This window comes from Ursus arctos, unplaced genomic scaffold (assembly GCF_023065955.2).
Source record: "Ursus arctos isolate Adak ecotype North America unplaced genomic scaffold, UrsArc2.0 scaffold_3, whole genome shotgun sequence".
Lineage (NCBI taxonomy): Eukaryota > Metazoa > Chordata > Mammalia > Carnivora > Ursidae > Ursus > Ursus arctos.
The window spans coordinates 76730769-76758666 of record NW_026622985.1 but is presented as its reverse complement, the minus strand read 5'-3'; the positions used below and the strand labels follow the sequence as shown (position 1 = coordinate 76758666).

At 37.0% G+C, this 27898-nt stretch overlaps 1 long non-coding RNA gene across 1 annotated transcript in view; it reads right to left on the bottom strand.

Annotated features, from left to right (window-relative positions):
* Positions 1 to 27898, bottom strand: part of LOC113263655 (uncharacterized) — a 292192-nt gene that overhangs the window by 183101 nt on the left and 81193 nt on the right. The window contains exon 11 of the long non-coding RNA XR_008956299.1: positions 22975 to 23016. This is a non-coding gene — a long non-coding RNA (uncharacterized LOC113263655). The remainder of the gene's footprint in view (positions 1 to 22974; positions 23017 to 27898) is intronic.

Below are 27898 nucleotides of genomic sequence, written 5' to 3'. Positions count from 1 at the left end.
GATGTACATTTCCTTATTCCTCCCACTAAGTAGGAATAAAAGTCCTGGGTAGGACATACAAAACAAACAGAAGAGGACTGTTGGGGTTAACGTAGAGCATGAAATCGGCCATTAATACCTGGCTTGCTAAAATGTAACACGGAGGAGGCCGCTGAAGGCAGGGAAGGTTTCGGAGAAGGGCGTAGGTCTTTGGAATGCGGAGGCCTGTGTGACCCCTCTGCCGCTGGATTGCCGCGGGGAGTTGCCTTGCTGAAACTTTACTTGCCTAAACAGTTGCCATGTGACGGGAGAGATACAGGCATTGTCCCCTAGGCTAGGTTTAGCAGAACTGTGGAACTTGCAAATTAGCATATTGTATCTTTCCGGTAAACTGATCCTCCCTGTTTCAGTAAGACCCCTTGTCACACACCATGTGCTTGAGAAACAGTGATAAGGATCTGTGATTATCCTGAAGGACCAATAAAAGTGGGAGCGAAGAAGAGCAAAGGGTCTTCGCCTCTGAGCATTGACCCCCTTGCCTTCTCTTCTCTTTCACAGAAAAGTTTGGAGTAATCTTTCATCAGTTGGTACAGGGATTGCTGGCCATTCCTGGCAGAGGACCCTGAAAGGTGGATACCTAGAGACCTCAGAACTCAAGGAACAATGTGGTGGTGAGATCCCTTGATTTCTTTTGCCTCGTAAAGCCCAGACTTACAGCTAAATAAACCAGAAACTGAAAACACCTAGTCATGGGGGGAGGGGGAGTGTTACCAAGAAAAGCATGGTTGAAAAGGTCAACCTACCAAGGCAGAAATGTTTAGACAATAACTGCACTATCCCACCAAATACCACAGAAAAAAATTGTGGATTCACCCTTCTCCATGCCAGGAAAGCCTGAATGGAAAGCTTATACTTCCAAATTCATGAGACTGTGATAAGGTACTTTAGTACGCCTGCCAGAATGAGGTCAAAGGAGGCTAAGTCGAAAGCCAGGCCACACACCGCAATGATGCCGTGGACACCAAATGAAGAACAAAGCTCTCACCCACAAATAGCAGTAACAAAGAGACCAAGCTGCAGATGTCAAAAAAGCCCTAGTGATAAGCCTGGACTTCTATATCCACTAGGTAGTAAAAAGGGGTAGAATGGTATCAAAGAAAATAAGCTAAAAGCAGAAGGTTTAGTAATTTTGTGGATGCTGAAAAACTAATTCTAAAGTAAGTGTGGAAGGCAAAACACCCAGAATACCCCATATGCTATTGAAGAAAAAATATCAGATTAATACTACATGACTTCAAGACTTACTAGAAAGCTACAATAGACACAGTGTGGTATTGGTGAAAGAATAGACAAAGATCAATGGAATGGAGTAGAGAACCCAGAAATAGGCCCCTGCAAATAGAATCAATTGATCTTTGACAAGTGAGCAAAGGCAATTCATTGAAGCAAAGACACTCTTTCAACAAATGGTGCAGGAACAACTGGACATCCACATGACAAAAAAATGAACTTAGACACAGACCTTATAACCTTCACAAAAATTAACTCAAAATGGATTATAGACCAAAATGTAAAAGCAAAGCTATAAATTCCTAGGAAATAAAATAGAAAACCTAAATGACCTTGGGTTTGATGGTGAGTTTTTTAGGGAAAGGCACAATCCATGAAAGAAATAATTGATAAGCTGGACTTCATTAAAATTAAAAAACCCTGCTCTGCAAAAGACACAGTTAAGAGGATGAAAAGACAAACCACACATTGTGTTTTGCAAAACCAGTATCTTATAAAAAAAAAAAAAACTACCTTCCAAAATATACAACAAACTCTTAAAACTCAGCAATAAAGAAAAGCCCAATTAAGAAAATGGTCAAAGATCTGAACATCTCACCAAAAAGAACCAGATAGTAAAAAAGCATATAAGAAGATGCCCAATATCATAGGTCATTTGGGAATTGCAAATTAAAACAAAATATGAATATATACCTACTAGAATGCCTAAATAAAAATATCGACACCACCAAATGTTGGTGAGGACTGGAGAAACAGAAATGCTCTTTCATTCTTGATGGGAATACAAAATGTCACAGCCACTGTGGAAGGCAGTTTACAAAACTGAACACATTCTTACACTGTGATCCAGCAATCGCACTCTGGTAATTACCTGAATGAGTTGAAAAATCATGTCCACACAACACTCTGTACACAAATGTCTATAGCAGCTTTATTCATAATTGCCAAAATTTGAAAGCAATGAAAACGTCCTTCAGTAGATGAATGGATAAACTGTAGTACACCCAGATAATGAAATATTGTTCTGAGACAGAGAGAAATGAGTTATCAAGTCACAAAAAGACATGGAGGAAACTTTAATGCATATTACAAAGAGAAAGAGGTCAATCTTAAAAGGCTACATACGACATGATCCCAACTATATGACATTCTGGAAAAGGCAAAATTATGGAGATAGTAAAAAGATCAGCTGTCACCAGGGTTTCTAGGTTGGGAGGGAGAAATTGATAAGTTCAACACAGAATTGTTAGGGCAGTCAAAATATTCCTCATGGTACTATAATGGTGGATAGATGTCATTATATATTTGCCAACCACATAAACAAAAGGAGTGAATCCTAATGTAGACTAAGGACTTCATTAATAATAATATGTTAATACTGGCTTAGCATGTGGTAGCAAGTGCACCATGCTAATGCAAGTTATTAATAGGGAAAACTGAGTAGGGGGAAGTGGGTATCTGTGTAGTTTATTTTTATGGAAATCTAAAACTGCTCTAAAAAAATAAAGTCAATTAAAAAAATAAAATAGAAGGTTTAAATAAGATGCGAAATCGCATATCAGAATAGAAAAACAATAAAAATGATAAATGGGTCAATTCACTAAGAACACATAGCAATCCTAAATGTGTATGCACCAACCCCCGAGCTGCAAAATGTGTGAAGCAAAAACTGATAGAACTGAAAAAATAAATCCACAGTTATAGTTGGAGAGCTCAACACCCCTCTCTCAACAATTGATAGAGCTAGACAGAAAAAAAATCAACAGGATATAGAACCCAATAATTCTGCCAAATACAAGGATTCATTCAACATTTATGGAATAGTCCACCCAAACAGCAGAGTATATATTCTCTTCAAGCGTCCACAGAACATATACTAATATAGAACATATCCTGGACTATAAAGCAAACCTCCACCAATTTTACAAAATTTGAAATCCTACACAGTGGAATCAAAGTAGAAACAATGACAGAAAGATAGAAGGAAAATCTTTCAATGCTTGAAAAGTAAACACTTCTAAAAGTCCATAGGTAAAAGAGTAAGTCTTAAAGGAAATAAAAAATACATTAAACTGAATGAAAATAAAAATAATATATCATAATGAGTGTGCTACAGTTATTTAGAGGAAATTCACTGCATTAATATTCACATACTAGAAAACAGGAAGTCTCAACTCAGTCATCTCACTTCCCACCTCAAGATTAGAAAAAGAGCAAAATTAACCCAAAGCAAATAGAAGGAAGGAAATAATAAAGACTAGAAATTAATGAAATTGAAAATGGAGAAAAAGTCAATAGGTCAAAGAACTAGTTCTTTGAAAATACAAATAAAATCAACAAACTTTTATCAAAATAAAAGAAAAAAATTGGCTGAGAGACACACAGCAAGTGGAACAGACCCAGAGCCCATAAATCCACTTACATAATTAGGTCCAACTGATTTTGTACAAAGTTCAAATACAGTTCAATGGAGCCTTTTAAACAACGGTACTAGAGCAAATGGAAATTGGACATTCATATGAAAAAAATAAAACTAAACAAAACTTACAGAAAAAAATCTAAAAACCTTCAAGAATTAGGGCTAGACAGAGTTCTTAAACTTGAAATTAAAGTATGATCCATAAAAGGAGATATTAATAAATTATATTTCATTAAAATAAGTGGTTTCTACTCTGTGAAAGACCATGTTGAGGATAAAAACAATAGCTTAGAGTGAGAAAATATTTGCATATCACAAACAGCTAGCATCTAGAATACATAAAAATTCTCAAAACTCAACAGGAAAAAAAAAATAATCAACTAGAAAATAGGTAAAAAGACATGAAGAGACACTTCATCAAGGAGGACATACAGATGTCAAAAAATCACATGAAAAGGTGTTCAAAATATTTTCATAAAATATCACTATATATGTATTAGAATGGCTAAAGGAAAAAATAATAATACCAAATGCTGGCAAGGATGTGGAAGAAATGCATTCCAAATACATTGTTACTGAAAATGTAAAATGGTACAGCCACCCTGAGAAACCATATGGCAATTTCTTTAAAAAAGTAAACCTGCAACTACCATATGACCCAGCAATGAGCCTCCAGAGGATTTGTCCCAGAGAAATGAAGGCTTAAAATAAAGACATAAAACCTGTACATGAATGTTTATGGTGCTTCATTCATAAAGGTTCCAAACTGGAAATAATCCAGATGTCCTTTCATGAGTGAATGCTTAACTAAGCTATGTTACAGTGATACCACGGAAGTATTTATACATGCAACAACCTGGATCATTATGCCGAATAAAAAAATCCAGACAATACTCTGATTCCATAACATTGATTAAATGACAAAATTATAAAAATAGAAAACTTATTAGTGGTTGTCAGGGGTTAAGGCAGTGTGGAAGTAGGGATAGAAGGGAAGTGGGTTTACCTATAAATGGGCAACATAAAGACTCCTGTGGTGATAAAAACGTTCTGTCTTGACTATCAATTTCAATATCATGGCTGTGACGTCGTACTACACTTTTGCAAGATGTTACCATTAGGAAAACCAGGTAAGAGTACAGGAGATCTCTGTATTTTTTACGATTGCAATTAAATCTATAATTATTTCAAAATAAGAAGTTTAATTAAAAAATTAAACATATGAGGGAACAGATGCTATTTTCATTTATGTCTCAAATGTAGGATTCAAACTAAGGAAGATGAATTACTTAGAGTCATCTACAGAACCGCCTGCTTTCTTCCTAACTGCCCTCCCCTTTAGAATTCATTAGGAGTATGCCAATACGCTATTTCTGACCTTTGCTACCAAATTTACAAAATTACTGTGGATGCTAAAAGGGCCTCCCTCCATGGTACAGGAGGCTAAAATAGCCCGTGTGTGGCCTACACTCCTATTGTTTATGACTTTTTCTTGATTCTCTGGCTTCATGATATATTTATCTGAAGCACCTGGTGATCCACCTGTTTCTGTCACTCCCTAGGAATAAATGGTAATGTCACTTGAAGAAAAGCAGTGAAATATTTCATGGTATTCTTGTCATCTATTTTATTCTGCTCAATTGCTTGCAGTTGCCGGTCTGTGCTTTGCCATGTCAATAGCTTTCAGACTACTCTTCTGTCTTACGTGGATCTTTTCTATTTGATTTTTCATATGTTCAGCTTGGCAGAACTAAGTCATTCTGAATACAGTTTCTGTGCCTGGTGATCCCACTTCAAACCTTTAACGGATCATGTGAAATAGTCAACCTGGAAAGTCAAACAACAACAGGAGAATTAAATGTTACATTCCAGGTTGGGATGTGTGTGTAAATGAAGTGGCTCCCTAAACTCGCGCTGTGTCAAGGCACTCAAACTCATTTTAAAAAGTAAAATGCAAATATTTGTGGAGTACTCTGTATGTGCCCATCCCAGTCTGTTACGGTCAAGAACCCCAAAGACAATCCTGACATTGAGAGATCAGTTTGATTGGGGCAGAAGTACATGGCCTCAAGAAGTGGAGAATATGATTAGTATAAGTAGAAGAAATCTAGAACATGATTTCTAACCTATCTTAGAAAACATTTTAATTAGTAACTAGCTTTTCTTTTCTTTTTTTTTTTTTAAGATTTTATTTATTTATTCGACAGACATAGAGACAGCCAGCGAGAGAGGGAACACAAGCAGGGGGAGTGGGAGAGGAAGAAGCAGCCTCATAGCAGAGGAGCCTGATGTGGGGCTCGATCCCATAACGCCAGGATCACGCCCTGAGCCGAAGGCAGACACTTAACCGCTGTGCCACCCAGGCGCCCCAGTAACTAGCTTTTCAATGATAAATGGTAAATACTATATTTACATAATTCTACAACTTTTCATGGAGTTTTACTGTATGAGTCTAATGCTACTCTAAGCACAGTGGATAATATGGGAGATACCAACAACAGGGACCCCAACTTTGAGTAGCTTTGCAATGCAGTTGTAAGAAAAAAAAATGCATTTTGTCACAGGAAAATTTGTAAGTAATAGATAACAATGTAAGAATTAAAGTGTACTTCACTAAGAAAAATGCCCTTGACAGGCCAGCAATCAAAAAAGATCAAAATAGAGTGGAGACACTTTTATGGAAGTTGTGTGACTAGAGATAGGATGATAAATACGAGATTTGGAGGAGTAGAGAGAAATAGATAAAAATCTTAAAGCAAGGTTAACAGCAGAGATATTGAAATGAGCGTGACAAAACTGGCAGACAGTGACATGAATGTCTTTTTGAAGGAATACTTTTCCATCCAGATTTCCACAGCTTTGATCCCTTTCCTGAGGTACCTTCCCATAAGTAGCACTTTGAGCTTAGAACCTTCCTTTCTTAAGTCTTCACCCGTTTCCCCCACTGACAGCCTTTCTCTATAACCCCAGTCCCTGGGTGGGTCCCTTGTGTGCACTCATTGATACCCTCAGTCTTGGCTGCTTGCCTAATTTCCTAAATCTCCACCTCCCTTCCTGCTGAAAGGAGCCTCTTCTCTGGACAGTCTGTCAACTGACATTCAAATCACCTGCCTGACTGGATTACCTGCATCCAGGATTTTCCTCCAGCATGTTCCCCACCTCAGTAGAGCTATTCCTAGATAGCATCTTCTGGTATGTGCCTTCCAAGTTCTTCATGTTCTGTGTATCCATGACACTAATTTAATGAACAAATTTAAGGCCATTGAAACAAACAGATTTTCTCTGTCAAAATGACTGATTTATTCACTATTTGTTTCTTTGCTACTCTTCTAAAGAATATACCCAGGAACCTCATAGGGCACATTAAATGCAATCTCACTAAAGATACTGAAATTTGGAATTTAATTAAGGATTGCACAATTGGTCTTAAAGGGAGGAATATAAGTCATGTTAATGGAATTTCAAGTAACAAAGGCGTTCAATATGAAAAGATAATGATATACATATTGCAAGATATGTTACATATAATATTTGTAATCATTGTGAACACTGTAACAGGACAAATACTAAGAAATTATGCATACAATGATTCTGGCAATGTTGGTATAAAAAAAGGTTTGGTTACCTACTATATAGGAAAATTAAACTGGGCAAGAGGCTGTGTAAGTTTTTAATATTTAAGTATGAATAAAGATAGTATCACTATATGTCTTAGCAAAAAAACACTGAAAAAACTAGCATTTTTGAGAATTAAGAATTCTACTCACTAAAGGAAATAACAAATGATTTCCATTTTGATTAAAACCTATAGAAATGTAAAAATTTGAGGTCTCCGGCAGACTAAGGTCACATAGTATAAAACTCCAAATCTAAAATTGTTAGCATAGTTATCTACCACATTGTTGCCTCTTGTCCTAACTCATTTCCTGTTTCACACACCTTCAGCTTTTTGAAAACGGTGTGGTATTTCAGGTTCCGCACTTCGGGAGTTAGTAGGCAGATCGTGTCAGATCAGGACTTATGTCTTCCCAGATCACCTTAGATCACCATTTTAGTGTTGTGGTAACAATATAAGTGAGCAAAAGCTAAACTAAACAAATTCTGCTGGACATCTTCCATTTGCCCCTGAGGATATACTCTCCACCCTTCCCACATTACTCTGGGCCCTGAGTATCTGCATCCCAGAATCCTATATATTCTGGCTTCTGGTTGGCAGACAATTGGAAGGGGCGAAGTATGTTTGAAGGAAGAAGGAAGGAGCAAAGTATGTTTGGAGTTTATTTCCTGAACCCCCATCCTGTGAAGTCCTCTTAAGCTGGTGGTCCCAGTGGCTCCTGCGAGGTGGCCCCTTCCTGGGGTTTCTCTCCATGGATTGCTAAAGTAATCACCCTCCCTCCTCAACACTTCAGGCACGGGGTTGGCGTCCTTTTCCCACTATCCCCTGGGTACCGATCTATCCCTGTGTTTCCCTGTATCCTGTCCACACGTTTGTAACAGCCTTTCATTACATTCACCTCAACTCTCTCCAATTTGATTGTGCTATTATTTCCTGCTGAGACCTGGTACCCAAACAAAAATCAAAGGTTATTTTCTATCATCAGTTCAGGGAATTTGTGTGAAATTAATAAGAAAAGATTTTCAAATCTTGCTAAGTTTCTCATATGCTGTTAGCTACATAGTTCTTGAACTAGCGGCAGTGGGAAACTTGTAAAGATAGAAATGTGGGATGTGGACGTAGACAGATTTGAGAAATATTCCCCACTGGAGGTGATGACAGCTGTGGAAACACTAAGGCTGACATTCATTATGGACAGTTCTTTGCTAATTAAATTTCAGAAACTGTATAAAGTATGAATCACTTTGTGTAAGTGTATAGCTGGTGAAGGACAAATAAGGGATGTCAGAAAAGTGGCTAAAAGCTTTGAGAAAAGTCAAGCACCTTCGACCCATTCTTGATATTATTATACCCTATTTAACATTCCTTTTTCAGAATAAGTTTCTCTACAAGACTGGCTGGACAGAATCTACCTTTCCAGTGGTGTGTTTTCCCACTCCACATGCCCTAATTCTAAGTTTCAGACATACTGGCTCACATTGGTTGTTCTCTGGAAGTGCCTGCTTTTGAGTTCTCCTCCACATTGTCTATCCCCATGCAAATACACTTAATGACATACCCTAACCTCTTTCCCTGCCTACTAAATCCTAGTCACTGTCCAACATCCAGAATAAATGACAGCTCCTCTAGGAGGTCTACCCAGATTCCTCCAGAAAGGGCTATTTCTTCCTCTACATTTTCAAACTCCACATTAGCATCTCTTTATATATTGAAACTAGAACTCTTACTCTAATGAGTTTCTGGATGGCAGAGACATTTTTCCTGCCCTAGGGCTGTGCATAATAGCATACAGTAGCATTTAATGGATGAATGAGTGAATTTATTAGCTATCCAGAAAGCAAACTCCTATATAGTGTCTAGATTCTGTTCTTATAAAGCCCCCAGATGTGTATTCCTTAATGTCAATGGGAGATAATTTTCTGATCAAATATAATTAAACCTATCTATTAAATTAACATTTATTGAGCACTTGCTACTTCAAGATGGAATATTTCTTCCCCATATAAACACAAACTTTACTTGTGTCTGTTAAAACACATCATTAATTTTCCATTTAAACCCATTGAGGCAGAATGCATGAAACAAAAAGTGGAAACAAAACAAAACTAAACATGCACACTTACAAATCCTGCATATAACCGTAAATTGTTACATGGTTGAAAAAGGATACTTGGGAAATGTATCTGAATCTTTCTTATTCAGTATCTTTTAACAGAATCTTTACAAAGCCTGGGAAGTAGCGTAATGAATGACTACACAGGAAAGCAGATGGTATTCCTCAGAGCTATAATACAACTGGACATGAAGACTAAAGATACTATTATAAAACTGGCCCACCATTTTAATAATGAATGCCGTAAATTTCATAGGTCTGAAGGCTGACCAAACTAGCACGATTCCTCTCACTGTAACTATGTAAATATAACTACTTATTTTATTGGGCTCTTCAATCTTGCCATCTCCCTATTTGTGGGTGCTAAGCGACCTTAGTAATACTGAGGCATGTTACTTAAAGAGGAGGCACCAAATGTGTTTGTTGATTTATTTATTTGAATGGAAATAATCCAGGTCCAAAATAAAGTCTTTTCAGTGTGACAGCTGGCACTGACTAGGCAACAACTTGCAAATTCAACGCGATCACGGTACTTTTTTTTTTTTTTCCTGAAAAGGTGAACAGATGTCCAGATACTTCTTTACCCCAAATGAATATTTAGTTAATACTGTTCGGTGGGGACTGCTTATGAATATCTGAAGATAAATTCTGGCCTTGGAAGTTCATGTGAAAAAGTATGTGTAGTGGAGCCCAGGGCCAGGACATTTGTAGGACAATATGAAGTATGAATTATTGCAACTGTATTACCCAGTGAGCAGACCAACCCATCAAGCTATATAAGTTGTCACAAAATGTACTGAGGCATTCCGTTCCACTCAGGTGAGATAGGACGAAGGGCAGAAAGAAGGAGTCGGAGTCATAAAAATCCTTGCTGCCTCAGGGTAATAGTAACTTATTCCACTATATTTATAGGTCACTAATGGTAACTGATCCAAAAGAAATGGTGGCATCGAATTGTCCTTGGCCTTTTGTCAAAAAGAAAGAAATCATCCAAGATTACAGTCATGGACAAAAAAAAAAAAAAAAAATCCACAATAAATAACTTAGTGTAAATACAGGAATAATATGTAATTTATTCAGCTTATTTTCAATGTTTTTTCCCCAATGGTATTGTTCAAATTCTAGTACATGCAGAAAATCTATTATATAGAGGAAAATAAAGTATACTAGTATACTATTCAAAATTACAAGGGACTAACATTGCTCTTTTCACTTTTGACTGTTGGGAGTGAACAGAATATTACAATAAATCAGCCCACTCATCTCCCCAACTTCTCCTCTCCAGCTTAGACGGTTTTGTCAGGTGAAGCTGAGATACTGGAAAATAATTTCAGCTCTTTCCTGTACTCTGTATCTCAGAGCAGCATACATACATTTGTCCAGTTCTTAATTTTTATCTTTCCATTCTATACTGAGCTGACCTTCCGCATGATAAGTCCGTTAAGGAAAATTACATTACTTAGCAATACTGCTAATACCGCATGGCTACCATTTATTGAGGACCTGATGTGTGCCTGGAGTTGATATCATTCTAGATTATTCTTTGCTTGTTTCACCAATCTACTAAAATCCATTAAATAACACAGAATCCTTGTTTCAGGGAAGAGTGGGCATGAAACTCACAAAAACCCAAGTTTTTCCTATGATTAGCACTACAGGGAAGCAATACAATGCAATGGGGTAACTATTTTATTCCTAAAACATAATTTATGATTCCATTCACTCATTTGTTATTCTGCTGAAATACTTTGAAACTCGGGCATAATCTCTGCTGAAAATCCTCAGACATGTGTATATTATAAAGCAGTCACACATTTCCTGTTTTCATAATCTCTATGGCTAAGCTCTTTTAATCAAACCTGTATCCTTTTATTCTCTATTGTTAATTGTCACAAACATGGTGAAAGGTAAGAAATAGTCTTACCCATCAATTTAAGATTTGGAAATTTTTTTTGAAAGTTTGGGATAATATATGATAACAGACTTCAATAATATATTATAGTTTTATATGATGCATGTTTAAAAATATGCCTATGACTAAATTTGTATCTGACAAGGAGTCTGTTTGATTTACTGATAATTTTTTGATTGAGTATATCAACCTGCCATGTATAAACAAAAAATAAATTCAAAAAGTTGAAAAATGATTTAAGTTGATGGTCTGCATTATATTAGTTGGCTACTTTGCTTAATATATTAGTTGAATTCCTGAAAGGTAACATTCAACTTGAATTTCAATAAACTATATTACCTTAAACGTTAATAGGAAAATAAGTTATTTGAAGGCAAACCATTCTTAGTGCTAAACAAAGTAAATGTTCATCTCAATTATTTTTTTTCATTTTATGACTGATTTCTCTTTAAAAGGTGTGGCTTATACTGTAAAAAGTATTTGGAACTCTATTAAGCAAACCAGATAATAAACTGAAATCTAGGGGTGCCGGGGTGGCTCAGTTGGTTAAGCAACTGCCTTCTGCTCAGGTCATGATCTCTGGGTCCTGAGATCAAGCCCCATGTCAGGATCCCTGCTCAACAGGGACTCTGCTTCTCTTTCTCTCTCTCCCCCTCTACCCCTCCCCCCTGCTTATTCTGTTCCTTGCTCTCAAATAAAATCTTCAAAAACAAAACAAAACAACCCCAAACCCCTGAAATCTAAGGATAGAAACAATTACCTATTAAAAAATAAAGATTAAAAAATTAGACTCCTCCACCGAGACACTTGATTCAGTTTTAGACACACATTACCCCATGTAGCTTCAAATTGTGTCTATGACACACAGATATTTTCACCTGACCAAGAGTGTCTCGTTTTGCATTCACAAAGCAGTAAACACTTTTATGGCATAAAACTACTTAACTTAAATGAATGGTACCCACACATGCGCTTCTGAAGTTGCACTTCCACATCTCATATTGTAGTGCATTTACATAAATCTCCCCTTTCTGGAAAGCACAGTTCCCTGGAGAGGCTTACTGAAATGCCAGCTCAACCAGAACATGAAGCTCTAGCCTAGTGAACAATCCACCAGCCTGAAAATATTCAGGTGCTAAGTTAAAACTAACACTTTCTTTTCTTGTTTACAAGTATAAAGCAAAGCCTGATTATTAGCACCTATCCAGGTGTTATTTTAAGGTTTTAAACATAAATCAATCCATGTTTTGTGTTTTTGTTCACAAAGGGGAGGGGGAAGCAGAAAAAAGAGATCACCCTATGTTTAGGTTCAAATTATTCTGAAATAAAGTAATTTTATGGTCAAGAATTGCTAGTATTCAACTGTTTAAAATAAATAGTTGGCCTAAATATCTGAAACACAGCATATCTGTAATGTGATCACTTAATCACAGTTTAGTGTCAACTTCATCACATCTGAAAAGAAGCTAAATTTACAAGTTCTTAAATGTGCTATTTCTCTGCTTTATAAATAGGTATTTATTGATGATTTTACTTATTTTCTTGCAGGTTAGAATCTTTGATTTAGGGAAATTTTTAATAAGAAGTTAAATAAAACCCAACTCTCTTCTAAATACTTCAATGTCCTTTAGGCAATAGGTAGTAAGCTATACAGGCTAATTATCCAGTGTGCTAATTTTCTAACATCCTTTTTAAAACCCTCTTCTAGCTTTGCTGCTCTGGATAACAACAGATAATATGCCTTCTCATCTACATTTTTTTTTAAATTGCATCCTGCAGTGTTGACAGAATAAAATAAGGTTACAAGAGACACTATGTGGCAGAGTTGTTTCCTAAGAATACTTGGAAATGATTTTAGGATATAAACATGCAACAGTCACCAAAAAATCCTAAACTGATACAACAAAATAGAAAAACACAAACTTTCAAAGTTGTACTTGATGCTGTTCTTCTGAAAGTAGAATCCTTGCTTTTAGGCATCATCATTGGCTTCCTCTAAATTCATAGTCTAAGGATGATCTGAGATTATTGAATGTCACAGAGTAACAAAAACAAACATGGTCTGTGTACTCTGTAGTTTGCAATAATCATCCGTTCAAACTTTCTCCCAAATTAAATTCCATATCAAAAATACGCAAAATTCTTATATTGGTCACATTGCTTTTAGTAGTGAAGCACAATGTTGTCTCTTTAAGACTTCTACTTTATTGGACTATTTAATAAAATATCTTTATTGAATATAATAATATTCTATGTATTCAAATATATTCAACTTTTTTTTTTTAGATTTTTGAATACAAGAAATGTTTATACTGAGAAAAAAAATTCTCCCTCTAGGATATCATTTTCATTATATCTTTCAGAGAATTTCCTGATCATAGATTCACTGTTAGTGATTTAGAAACCAAAATTTGGACTGTGAAAATAAAGGTCAAATAATAATTAATGAGGGAGTAATGAAATAGATTTATTTATAGGTTTTCTTATCTGGTCTTAAACATGCATTTTATATATGAATGCATACAAAATTTCTCTTGAGATATTTCTTTAAAAAGTCATACTTTAAAAAATTGGTTTCCTGTCTTTCTCCAAAGGAGACCAATACTTTTTCAAAATAAAAAAAATTAGTTATCACATATTTAATCTGCCATTCTTAAATTAGAGGAGTTTCCCTTTAAATATTACACTAACAGATATCTTTAATGAGGTAAAGGTCATAGACCTTGAGCATCTATGCCTAATACATCACAAAAAGAGAGACAACAAAAGATTTTATGTCTCCTGAAAAAAAAAAAATACAATAAACCTATGAAGAAGTCTTGGCAAATAAATTTAACATGAGTAGAGTCAGTCTCTAGATTATAGGGGAGCATGTTAAAATATCCCATGGGGACGCAATAAGCCAAGCAGACTGGAAAATCCTTAGGTCAAAATCTATTGGGTTTCTTCACTAAATAGATTTTAAGAAAAAAGAGAAGTGGAGGCAATCTGTATGTTAAAAGAGACTTCAAAGATTTAAATACCCCCTGTAAATTAACAGGATATTTGTCCTGAATAGATATGCATACTAATTTCTCCTTCCCCATTCCTTTCTCATTACTTCATTCAGCTTATGTTTTTTGGGTCCCCGCCCTCCATTCTCAAGTGGATGAGTAAAGGCCAGGTAACATATAAGAATTACAGCGGTGGCTTCAGGGTGAGGGGAAGATGACAGCACAGGACCCTAGGCTCACCTTGTTCCATGAATACAACTATTGAATCATCCTAAATATTCCAGAAATCAATCTGAAGACTGGCAGAACAAACCACACAACTAAAAGTAGAGAAGGGGCCACATTGAGGGAGGTAGGAAGGACAGACACACAGACTGGGAGAAAAACTGACTGTGGGCACTGTAGTGGGGAGGCAACCAGGGTCACAGAGAAGGGTGAGAAACAGACTAGTACACACGAGGAAGACAAATCCCCATAACAATTGGCTTGGGAGGTGAGAAGACCCGAATTTCATAAGTTCTTGCAAACAGCAGGACTTAAAGCCTGCTGTTTAAAGGTCAGGATGCTTGACTCTGGGAGGGCTTCAAGGACATTGGGGCTGCTCTTGGAGATAAGGTAGGGCAAATAGCCTGTGGACATAAAGCATAGAAACAGTGATCTGAAGAGCACCTGGGGCACACAGTGGAGAGGTCAGTAGCTCATCTCAGAGACTACCCCAGAGAGGCATGTTCAGAGAGAGACACCTTCAGGAACAAAGAAACTGGCTAGTGACATTTCCCTCTCCTACCCCTCAGCATAAGCACTGGGCCAACTGTGGGAATCAGGGCAATGTCCACACTTGCTACCTAGGCTGCTTACACCAAGCCTTCCCTTCCTGTGCTGCAGAGGATGTGTCCTTCCCAGTCATGCTTGCCTCAGTTCCACCACTATGGACCCCTGCACCCTGAAGAGCAGCCCAAAGCCCTGCCCACACCACCTCTTCCAACTCGGGAGTTTTGTGAGGCCTTGGTTCTGGTGGTGGTAGCAATAGTCTCATTTCACAAGAACACCAGAGGCACAGAGACCCCTTAACAAAATCCACAAAAGCAGATCCAAACCAAGATAAATTGTAATTAAAAAGGCAAAATATAGTGACACAGAAAAAAATATTAAAAGCAGCAAGACAAAAGAAGACAGTTAATGCAAAGGAAACACCACAAGGCAAGCAGTGGATTTTTTTAGCAGAAACTTTCCAAGCCAGAAAGGAGTGGCATTATGTATTCAAAGTGGTGAATAGGAAAAACCTGTAGCCAAGAATACTTGATCCAGCAAGACTATCATTCAGAATAGACAGATAAAGAGTTTCCCAGATGGGGTGCCTGGGTGGCTCAGTTGGTTAAACATCTACCTCACTCAGGTCATGATCCTGGAAGCCTGGGATTGAGCCCCACATTGGGCTCCCTGCTCAGCAAGGAGTCTGCTTCTCCCTCTGGCCCTCACCCTACTTGTGCTTTCTCTCTCTCTCTCTTTCAAATAAAGAAATAAATAAAATCTTTGAGGAAAAGAAAAGAGTTTCTCAGATAAACAAAAAGCTAAAGGAGTTAACTACAAAACGAGCCCTGCAAGAAATATTAAAGGGGACTCTTTGAATGGAAAGGAGAGACCAAAAATAACAGTATGAAGGTAGGAAGCACAAAAGCAGAAAAAAGTGAATATTTCTGTAAAAAAAAAAAAAAAAATCGGTCAAGGAACTCACAAAATAAAAGGGTGTAAAATAGGACACCATACCTAAAATGTGGGGAGGGGAGGAATAAAGAATGGGTTCAAACTTCAATGATCATCAATTTACCATATAGACTGCTATATGCAGATGTTATACACAAACCTAATGGTAACCACAAATCGAAAACCACTAATAAATTTGCAAGGAATAAAGACAAAGAAATCCAAATATATCACTAAAGAAAACCAGCAAACCATGAAAGAGAAGGACAAGATCAGAGAAAGTCTTCCAAAACAACCACAAAACAGTAAAACGGCAATGAGTACATATCTACCAACAATAACTTTGAATATAAATGGACTAAATGCTCCAATCAAAAGGCATAGGGTGTCAGAGTGGATAAAAAAAAAAGCAAAACTCATCTATATACTGTCTACAAGAGACAAACTGTCTACACAGTTTAGATTTAAACACACCTGCAGGTTGAGAATAAGGGGTCAGAGAAACATCTAGCATGCAAATAGATAGCTGGAGTAGCACTATTTATATGAGACAAAATACACTTTAAAACAAACACTATAATAAGAGACAAAGAAGGACACTATATAAAAGGGCACAATCAAAGAAGAAAATATAAAAATTGTAAATATCTATGCATCCAATATGGGAGCATCCAAATACATAAAATAGTTAACATAAAGGAGCTAGTCAATAGCAATATGATAATAGTAGGGGACTTTAACACCCCACTGACATCAATGGATAGATCATTTAAACAGAAAATCAACAGCTTTGAATGACATACAGGACAAGATGGATTTAACAGATTTCTTCAGAACAGTCCATCCTAAAACAGCAGAACACACATTCCAAATGCACATGGAACATTCTCCAGAGTAGATTCACATATCAGGCCACAGAACAGCCTCAACAAATTCCAGAACGTTGAAGTTATAACATGCATCTTTTCTGACCACAATGCAGCGAAACTAGAAGTAACCAATAATAAAAATTCTGGAAAGACCACAAATACATGGAGATTAAATAACAGGCTACTAAACAATGAATGGGTCAACCAGGAAATAAAATAAGAAAGTACATGGAAAAAAATGAAAATGAAAACACAAAGTTTCAAAACCTTTAGGATGCAGCAAAAGCAGTTCTAAGAGGGAAGTTTATAGTAATGCAGGCCTACGTCAAGAAGAGAAAAATCTCAAACAACCTAACTTTACACCTAAAGGAGCTAGAAAAAGAAAAACAAAACCTAAAACCAGCAGAAGGAAGGAAATGATAACAATTAGAGTGGAAATAAAGGTTATAGAAACTTAAACAGAACAGACCAATGAAACCAGGAGCTGATTCTAAAAAACAAACAGTAAACAAAACAGTAAAATTGACAAACCTCTAGACAGACTTAAAAAATGAGAAAAGACCCAAATAAAATTATAAATGAGAGAGGAGAAATAAACACCACAGAAATACAAACAATCATAAGGATTATTATGAAAAACTATAGGTCAACAAAGTGGACAATCTAGAAGAAATGGATAAATTCCTAAAAACATAGAAACTATCAAAACTGAACCAGGAATAGAAAATTTGAACAGACTGATTACTGAGTCAGTTTCTTTGCTGGTTATCAGAAAACTCCCAACAAACAAAAGTCTAGGACCAGATGGCTTTACAGGTAAATTCTACCAAACATTTAAAGAGTTAATACCTATTCTTCTCAAACTATCCCAAAAAAATAGAAAAAGGAAGTAGGGGCGCCTGGGTAGCGCAGTCGTTAAGCGTCTGCCTTCGGCTCAGGGCGTGATCCCGGTGCTCTGGGATTGAGCCCCACATCAGGCTCCTCCGCTGGGAGCCTGCTTCTTCCTCTCCCACTCCCCCTGCTTGTGTTCCCTCTCTCACTGGCTGTCTCTCTGTCACATAAATAAATAAAATATTTTAAAAAAAAAAAAAAAGAAAAAGGAAGTAAAACTTCCAAATTCATTCTATGAGGCCAGCATTACCCTGAAACCAAAACCAGATAAAGACACCACAAAAAAAGAGAACTACAGGTCAATTTTTTTAAAGCTTTATTTACTTGAGAGAGAGAGAAAAAAAGAGAGAGAATGCGGGGGGTGTGAAGGGGAGAGGGAGAGAGAGATTCCTGAAGCAGTTTCCCTGCCAAGGATGGAGCCTGAGATCATGACCTGAGCCAAAATCAAGAGTCAGATGCTTAATGGACTGAGCCTCCCAGGTGTCCCTACAAGTCAGTATCTCTGATAAACATAGATGCAAAAATCCTCAACAAAACACCAGCAAACTGAATCAAACAACATATCAAAAGTCATTGACCACCATCAAGTAGGATTTATTCCTGGGTTCCAAGGGTGGTTCAATATTCAGAAGTCAATGTGATACATCACATCAATAAGAGAAAGAATAAGAACTGTACAAACATTTCAACAGATGCAGGGAAAAAGCATTTGGCAAAGTAGAACATCCATTCATGATAAAAGCCCTCATTAAAGTAGATTTAGAGGGAATATACCCCAACATAATGAAGGCCTGAAATGAAAAACCCACAGCTAACACCACATTCAATGGGGAAAAATTGAGAGCTTTTCCCCTAAGGTCAGGAACCAGACAAGAATGTCTACTCTCACTACTTTTATTCAATGTAGTATGGGAATCTTAGTCATAGAAATCAAGCAACAAAAACAAAAGGCATCCAAATTGGTAAGGGAGAAGTAAAACTTTCACTATTTGCAGATGACAGGATACTATATATAGAAACCCTAAAGACTCCACCAAAAAAACTACTAGAACGGATAAATGAATTCAGTAAGGTCACAGGACATAAAATCAATGTACAGAAATCTGTTGTATTTATATACATTAATAATGAAACAGCAGAAAGAAATTAAGAAAACAATCCCATCTATAAATGCATCAAAATGAATAAGATACCTAGGAATAAACCTAACCAAAGAAGTGAAAGACCTGTGCTCTGAAAACTACAAAACACTGATGAAAGAAATTGAAGACCATGCAAAGAAGTGGAAAGACATTCCATGTTCATGGATTGAAAGAACAAATATCATTAAAATGTCTATACTACCCAAAGCAAGCTACACATTTAATGTAAACTCTATCAAAACATCAACAGCAATTTTCACAGAAGTAAAACAAACAATTCTAAAATTTGCATGGAACCACAAAAGACCCCAAGAGGCCAAAGCAATCTTGAAAAAGAAAAGCAAAGTGGGCAGCATAACAATTCCAAACTTCAAGTCATATTACAAAGCAGTAGTAATGAAAACAGTATGGTAGGGGCACAAAAATAAACCCATAGATCAATGGAACGTAATAGAAAATACAGAAAGAGCCCACAATTACATGGTCAATTAATCTTCTACAAAAGGGACAACAACTTGCAATGGGAAAAAAAAAAATAGACTCTTCAATAAATGGTGTTGGGAAGCCTGGACAGCTACATGCAAAAGAATGAAATTGGACCACTTTTTTATACCATACACAAAAATTCAAAATGGATGAAGGACATAAATGTGAGACCTGAAACCATAAATATCCTAGAAAAGAGCACAGGCAGTAATTTTTCTGACTCACTCAACTACAGCAACTTTTTTTCTAGATAAGTATCCTGAGGCAAGGGAAGCAAAATAAAAAATAAACTATTGGGACTACATCATAATGAAAAATTTCTGTACAACAAAGAAACAGTCAACAAAACTAAAAGGCAACCTAATGATCGGGAGAAGATATTTGCAAACGACATATCCAATAAAGGGTTAGTATCCAAAAGATATAAAGAATTTATACAACACCAAAAAAATTTTTTTAAATAATCCGATTTAAAAATGGGCAGAGGTGGGGGACCTGGGTGGCTTAGTCATTAAGCGTCTGCCATCAGCTCAGGGCATGATCCCGGCATTCTGGGATCGAGACCCACATCCGGCTCCTCCGCTGGGAGCCTGCTTCTTCCTCTCCCACTCCCTCTGTGTTCCCTCTCTCGCTGGCTGTGTCTCGCTCTGTCAAATAAATAAATAAAATCTTCAAAAAAAAAAAATAAAATGGGCAGAGGACTTGAACATTTTTTTTTTTTTCAAAGAAGACATACAGATAGCCAACAGACATGAAAAGATGCTCTCATCACTTATCAGGGAAATGCAAATCAAAACTACAATGAGCTATCACCCCACAACTGTTATAAAATCAACAACTCAAGAAACAACAAATGTTGGCAAGGATGTGAAGAAAGGGGAACCCTCTTGCGGTCTTTGTGAGAATGCAAACTGGTGCAGCAATCGTAGAAAATAGAGGTTCCTCAAAAAGTTAAAATAGAACAATCCTATCCAGCAGTTGCACTACTAGCTATTTACTCCAAAATACAAAAACACTAATTCAAAAGGATACCCACAGCCCTATACTTATTGCAACATTATTTATAATAGCCAAGATATGAAAGAATTCCAATGTCCATCGGCTGATGACTGGATAAAGATGTAGTATACAATGGTATATTATTCAACCATAAAAAAAAATGAAATCTTGCCATTTGCAATTACATGACTGGGGTTAGAGGGTGTAATGCTAAGTAAGTCAGAGAAAGACAAATACCATATGATTTCATTCATATATGGAATTTAAGAAACAAAACAAATGAGCAGAGAGTGGAAATAAATAACAAGACAAACCAAGAAACAGACTCTTAACTATACAGAAAAGAACTGATGCTTGCCAGAGGGGAGGTGGATAGGGGAATGGGTGAAATAAGTGAAGAGGATTCAGGAATGTACTTGTGTGAAGCACTTGGTGATTAAAATAAAAACTTCCAAAAAATGTTTTAAAAAGATTAAGTAAAAGAATCACAGATGTGCTGGATTCTGTTATTAATTGTACGTTACCACTACCTTTTTATAAGGACTCTGCAATCACAGAAGAAAACCAAAGGAAATACATTTTTAAGAATCCCCTTTGCTGTATACCAGGAGTTGTAATTTGTCAATAGGGAGACACTCACAAAATTCGGAAGGTGGTCTTAGACCCACATGAACAGAGTAAGACACCTTGGCATCCTGGTTTGCCTCTTCACTGCAGCCATCTGTAGCAATCGGAGGGAAATTCCCAGAATCTCCATAATTACAGTGGCGTCTGGGTGAGCTGAAGAGCCACAGCCGAGAAAGTCGGTGGTGGTTCTCTGACTTTTAAATCTTTAGCTCTTCCAGCAGGTGTAAGCTCCTAATTCTCTGTATTAAAACCCTTAACACCAGGAATATATAAAATGTATTCTGTTTCTCAGACTAAATCCTAAATGATATAATATCCCTATGGTTTTGTAATCAGAAAAAAACCTTACCGACCGGTTCTAATTTTAAAATCCCGAATAAGGATGCTGACCCAACTTGGGCTAAATGCCCACTCCCATACCAATCACTTTAACCAGAAAGATGGATTTCCATGATTAGCTCAACCTGTGTAATTGCCCTGTGACTGACCTGGGGAAGTCAGATGTAATACAGTCATTCTGGAGAGAAGCCATACTTAAGTTGAAAGGACAGCATGTCCCTAAAGGGGAAAGGAGCATAAAAAAGATAGGTACTAGGTAGATTCACAAATAAATTGCCACTATGCACCCTATCATTAAAGCCCCAACTTCCTCTATTTAGAAACACAGTGTCCTAAAGACAGCTCAAACTGTGATGTGATGGTGGCTTGTCTTATAGCTTAAAGCTAAATAGCCAGAGGAGAGTCAAAAGCAAGCAAGAAAGGGCCAAAATCATGAGACTGATCATCTAATAAGGCAGGAAAGGTGAGACATTAAATAGGAAAATAAATCTATTCTTAAAAAAGCAAGTATTCTAAAAATAATCAAACTTATTTGACTATCCAACTCAAATATTGCCTTCATCACAATCGATGTTTCTATCCTGCTTTATGTTTATTCTTGTACTCGTATTATTATATCTTTATATATCCTTTACATATCCTAGTAGAATTCAAGTGCCACAAGGTCAGGACCATGGCTAATTTTGTTCACAAATCTATTTCCAGTTCCTGAAAGAGTGCTTGACCCAAGTAGACGCTCAATAAATACTTAATAATCTGGATGGCACAAGTTGGGTTGGGGCAAGTTAATTTGTGAAAAGTCCACTGATACTCAGCTCTTGTGTGCTGTAACCTTCCTACCAGAAGGGTTCTAACCTTAGCTGAAAGGTAATGGGAGAGACTTCGCCTTCATTTGGTAATGTTTAAAGACGTTGAAGATACAATCATAAATAAGTAGGTACTATTCTCTGTGAGCTCCCAGCCTAGTGAGACTGACAGACAGAAGCAGATAATATACTGGAGTGAGATTAGTGCTTTCAAAGGTGTAGAACTGCCATGCAAGCGTCTGAGCAACACCTTGCAGCAGGGAGAGGAGATCCCATTTAAGGGAAAAGAGAGAAGCAGCAGAACCAAATCAGGAAGAACAACTTTAGTCCGCTTAACTTTTGGCCATGGTTATATAGCAGAAAGCACTAACGCACAGCAGTGTAATAAAATGTTAATTCAACACTAAAATGAGCAAAGAAAATTGTAAAATAAGAGATCAATTTCCAGTTTTGGTTCTATATGTAAGGAGCTTGAAGTCCCCACTCTCCATCCTAACAATAAGTGGAAAGCTCAACAGACTGAAAAATCAACACCTCGTCCCGGATCCATGAGAGGTGAGGATACAGGACAAACCACTGCCCCCAAGACTGAAAAGCCCTGCCGGTGAAACAGGCAGTCAGGGCTTACCAGAACAGAGACTCAGGAGTGGGTCCCCAGGACCCAGTGCAGGGTAAGAAAGTCTGAACTGCAATTTAGGAGCTGCTGGAGACTCAGTGTAGACAAATCTGAGATTTAAAAACTACAGGAGGACTCAATCATAGGGAAACACACAATTTTGTGAGACTTACCTCCAGGAGCTTGACGAGGTTCTCAGGGATAATCCCGGCATCCTGGCAGGGAGAGGGAAAAAGGAGCCATTTTGAAATATACCAGAGCCCTCTGCTATTCTTAATAAGGACTGGTCTCAGGGGAAAGTAATTAACCAAGCCTAACCAGCTGGTTATTATCAGAGCCTAACTGCTCTGGGGAAAAAGAAACACCCAACTGCAGCCCCCTCTAGCCTTCCATATAGGAGAAGGGAAATACCCAATTCCCGCCTACTACAGCCATCCTCTCCCACCTAAGGGAGAGGGAAAACATTGTGAAGCTCACAGATCAGAGGCATAAGCACACTAAGAACTGAGACCTAATCATAGGACTATAGAACACTTGGCCTACCCCACACCTTATCACCATACTAGCTAAAGGCCTATTTATAGCAGTTCCTTTTAGCCAGTACATCATTTCTGGCTTTCCAGAAAGTATCTCTCTCTCTCTCTCTCTCTCTCTCTCTCTCTCTCTCAAAAAAAAAAAAAAAAAAATCTTTCCTTAATCGCATGCCACTTGCTTACTCTGGCTCCCTGCTTGCAAGGAACCTTCTTCTCCCTCTCTTCCCTGCTTGTGCTCTCTCTTGTTCTCTCTCTCTCTCAAATAAATAATTAAAATCTTTTAAAAAAATAAAAAAAAAACACTGATTTGTACTCATTTTAGGTTACTCTTTATTATACTTCATTTGCTGTGAATATTTTTATCCTATAAGATTTTTTTATTTCACAGCCTTATTTTTTATTTTCAATAACACCAAATGCAGATTTTTCACACCTATTTTTTATGTTCTTCGTTTAAGCAAATATACTTACTTTAATATGTTATTTTGATCTTTTAATCACTAAAAATAATAAACTGGGTACTACTCAAAGCATGTAACATTCTGCTGTCCCATGCTCCTGGACTGGTTTAATACTTTCATAACATAAATTGTTAAAATATCGAAATAACAAAATTGCACATATATCTATAAGGAAAGAAGGAGGAAATAAAACTGTTCAGAGTGTCACAATTGCATGAGATCTTTGGGGATATGGCTGAAATTTATATAAGTTTAATGAAAATAAAATCAGGAGTTATTTGAAGGTCTGTTGCTTGTTAGGGAATGAATGTATTCTTCATAGCACCACAAGGGTCTGCAGGTTGTAGGCAATAATTGCAAAGATGATGAAGTTGTGTGCGTTGGGGGAAGGATGGGCACCAATAATCTAAGAACTAGACTAGTTAATCTTTGATTACTTCAGCTCTGGGCTCTAGCAGTTTTGGGCTCAAAGTTTCTCAAGAACACAAGCCTGGTTCCCTATAAAAATGTCCTTGACAAAACACAGTTATAATTCCCCTAAAATTTTACACCCTTATCTGTCAATTTTGACTGGGAAAATAGAGAAAAGACTAAAAAATAATAAAGATAATAAAAAGTAATACAGTTGCTTACTGTGAAAAGAAGGGATGATGGCTAGGGTGTATTTATGCATATATTTAAAAGATCTTTTCATAGGGGCACCTGGGTGGCTCAGTCAATTAGGTGTCCATCTCTTGATTTTTGCTCAGGTCGTGATCGCAGGGATTTGATATCAAGCCCTGAGGCAGGCTCCACACTGGTCATGCAGCCTGCTTAAGAGTCTCTCTCTCTCCCTCTCTCTCTGCCCCCTGCCCCCTTCCCACACTCATGCACGCATGCTCTCGCTCTCTCTCAAAAAAAAAAAAAAAATCTTTCCATAATTGCATGCCACTTGCTTACTCTGGTGATCATCCAGGGCAAACTCCAGGAAATTCCTATATGTGTTATAGATTTAAAGAGCCACAAAATCACTGATGTAGTCAATGTGAAAAGGTCAATTTGACTAAAATATTTGTTATTTTATTGGTTGATTTGGCATCATAATAATAGATCTGGACATGGCCAAATATGTTGACATGGTCTGTCCAGAAAGGGAATCTGTGAGAACCGTTACAACTGCTATTCATCACCAAGACAGGTTATTATGGCTATATTTACAGAGTTAGTGATGAATGAGGAAGAATACAGGGCTTCAGGGACAAGTGTTCATGCAGAATTCTTAGTTTGCTTAGTACAGATACAGACTGTGGCTACCAACACTCATCTTCTGGCCTTGTTATTTCGTCTGTTCTTTCCCCTTTAATTTTCCTTGGTCCTGTCTAAGGGTACTGAGTTACCTCCAATTTCTAGTTCTGCCACCCAGACTTATTCTTTACTCCGGCTCACCTGTTTGCAGCTGCAAGATCCTATAGGCAACATTTTATAATTGGATCCTGCTGGGGACAATGAGTGCAAGATGCCTAAGTATTTGCATAGGTTTGGGTTTTTTTTTTAACCCATTTCTTTAACAATATCTCTAGCTTTTCTATATTGTCCCATTGCAAAGAGGATCATATAAGCAAGCTCTGGCTTCCACGTTCTCCATATACCTAACTTTATCCATGGCTATTTTTTTTTTTTAAGATTTTATTTATTTATTTGACAGAGAGAGAGAGACATCCAGAGAGAGAGGGAACACAAGCAGGCGGAGTGGGAGAGGAAGAAGCAGGCTCCCAGCAGAGGAGACCGATGCAGGGCTCGACCCCAGGACTCCAGGATCACGTCCTGAGCCGAAGGCAGATGCTTAATGACTGAGCCACCCAGGTGCCCCTATCCACGGCTGTTTCTTATGCTACACTCAACATTACCTTAAGGACTTTCAAAAAGAAATAATACTCTTTTGTTATTGTCTAAAAATGATTTAAATATTAAGCTCTTCAAGATATATTGTCCACTTAGTTAGAAATATTTGAGGTACTGACCCCTAAAAGTAATTCAGCTATGTATATATAAATAAATTCTATGCAAATAAGCAACAGTTTGGTATGAGCGATGTTTCAATGATAATCTTCCTAATGGCTGCACATGTATTTGGCCAAGGTAAATTTATCTTCCTCACATGTATTTAAATGAATATACTTGAATGAACATATTTAAATGAACATGTTTTTAATAAAAGAGGACTGACCCTAGCAAAAACTTTTATAGGAAAAGAATCTCTTTGCAATGGCAGCTACTTAGGGACTGACCCAGGATTTCTAGAAAGCATCTTCACATCTAGAGAGCATCTTCACATATTTGAAGGCCTACAGTATGCCTTACCCCAGCTCCAGTAGTCTCTGAAGATCCTCTTTCCAGATTTACTCTACAACCCTGCCACCTGCTCTCTTTTTGCTTCAATTCTGACTTTTTCCTAGCTATTCCTAACTATGCCCCACGACCACATTCAGCAGTGTTTTTTCCTGAGCAGGCTTCCCTGATATACAATGTAGAACTTAACTGGCATTATGCTAGTACATAATTTCTATTTTCAGCAGTAACCATTCCTTCATATTTTCGGGGTATATTGGATGTATGCATATGTTTCCTATATTGTTTAATAGGTGGCAAAATTACTAATCACGTGTATGAGATTACAGCTCATTGTAGGGTAAAGATTATTTGTATTCGTTTCAGCTCTAAGAAATAAGTGAAAATCTTTTTCTCAGTAGGAAGTGAGTTTAGTTCATTTTTTCTGGTAAGAAAACTTCTTCTGAGAACTATATTACAAAAGAGAGGCCAGTGATTAACTCTTGCAATAATCTTCTATTGCCTCTGGCAGCACGTGAGAATTAAGGGGAGAATGGATTCCTCAAATATTGAATGCATTTAGAAAGAGGGAAATGATATGAAAGGCAGTAGGAAGAACAAAGCACTCTTTCTTTAATGCTTATGTCTTACAAAAAGAGGCAGGAAGTAGTCACAGTAACAAGAGCTATTTCCTCTCATTTGGGGATCAAAAACCATGCAGACTACATTCAAAGATATGCGACGCCCAACCTTCCCATTGAAAGCAGTGGCAGTGGGGGAATGAGGCAGAATTTTGACAGGGTGGAAGAATATTCTAGCAAGGGAAGGGAGGCTGAGTTCTTTGCATAACCTACTGAATAAGACCAGACCCTGTCCTAGGAGCTCTCACTTCACCCAAAGTTCCCAAGTCATGCTCCAAAAGAAGCCAGTTTGAACTGATGATCAAGGAATCTCCCTGCTACTTTGTTTATTTCATAAAACTACAAGATTAGGGTTTGGTTTAAAGTTAGAATTTAAGATTGAGATAGAAGAGAATATTGGAACTGAAGTTAGAAATTCAGAAATATTATTTTTAGAAATCTGACTTCATGGAGTCCATCAGACTTCTATTGGAATTGCTTTTAGTCTAGGTCAATGTGATTCTTAAAAATTACCTGTCTTCTATGAAAATATAGTACATGATATTATTTTCATTACGGTATCTCTAGCTTCTGTCCTTGATCTAAAAATTAAACAATTTGTAATTAAATATAAGGATACAGTATCACCAAGCTTCAACTTACTGCTTGAAGCTTGGAGCCAATAAGTAATTAAAAATGTTTAACAGTCTACACTTTACTGTGGCTTAGAAAAGAATCAAGAATTTAATCAGAATTTTATATGGCTTTCATTACTGTTTATATACATAGGAATAAGAGAAGGTAAGTAGAAATAGCAACGAACAAACTGTGTGTCTTGTATTCTTTTCCTAAAAGGAAATTTGCTTTTAGAGCTAATTGTGAATTTCAGAGGTACACTTTAATGAGTGAGTTCACCTTAACCTATTAAAGATGGCTTATGGGAAAACTACTCTCTCTGCTATATCTAACACTTTACACACATATCTCTACACACACATCATCCAGTGGTGGTTTGCTCAAATTTCGGTTACATGATCCTTGAAATTAGAACAAATTGTGGGATTTGGCAAAATGACCAAACCTACATAAATGTTAGCAAAAGCCAAAATTTGTTTTCCTTTGTTTACCAATCTTTTACAATGATCAATTAGCACTTAGGGCTACTTTACATATCCA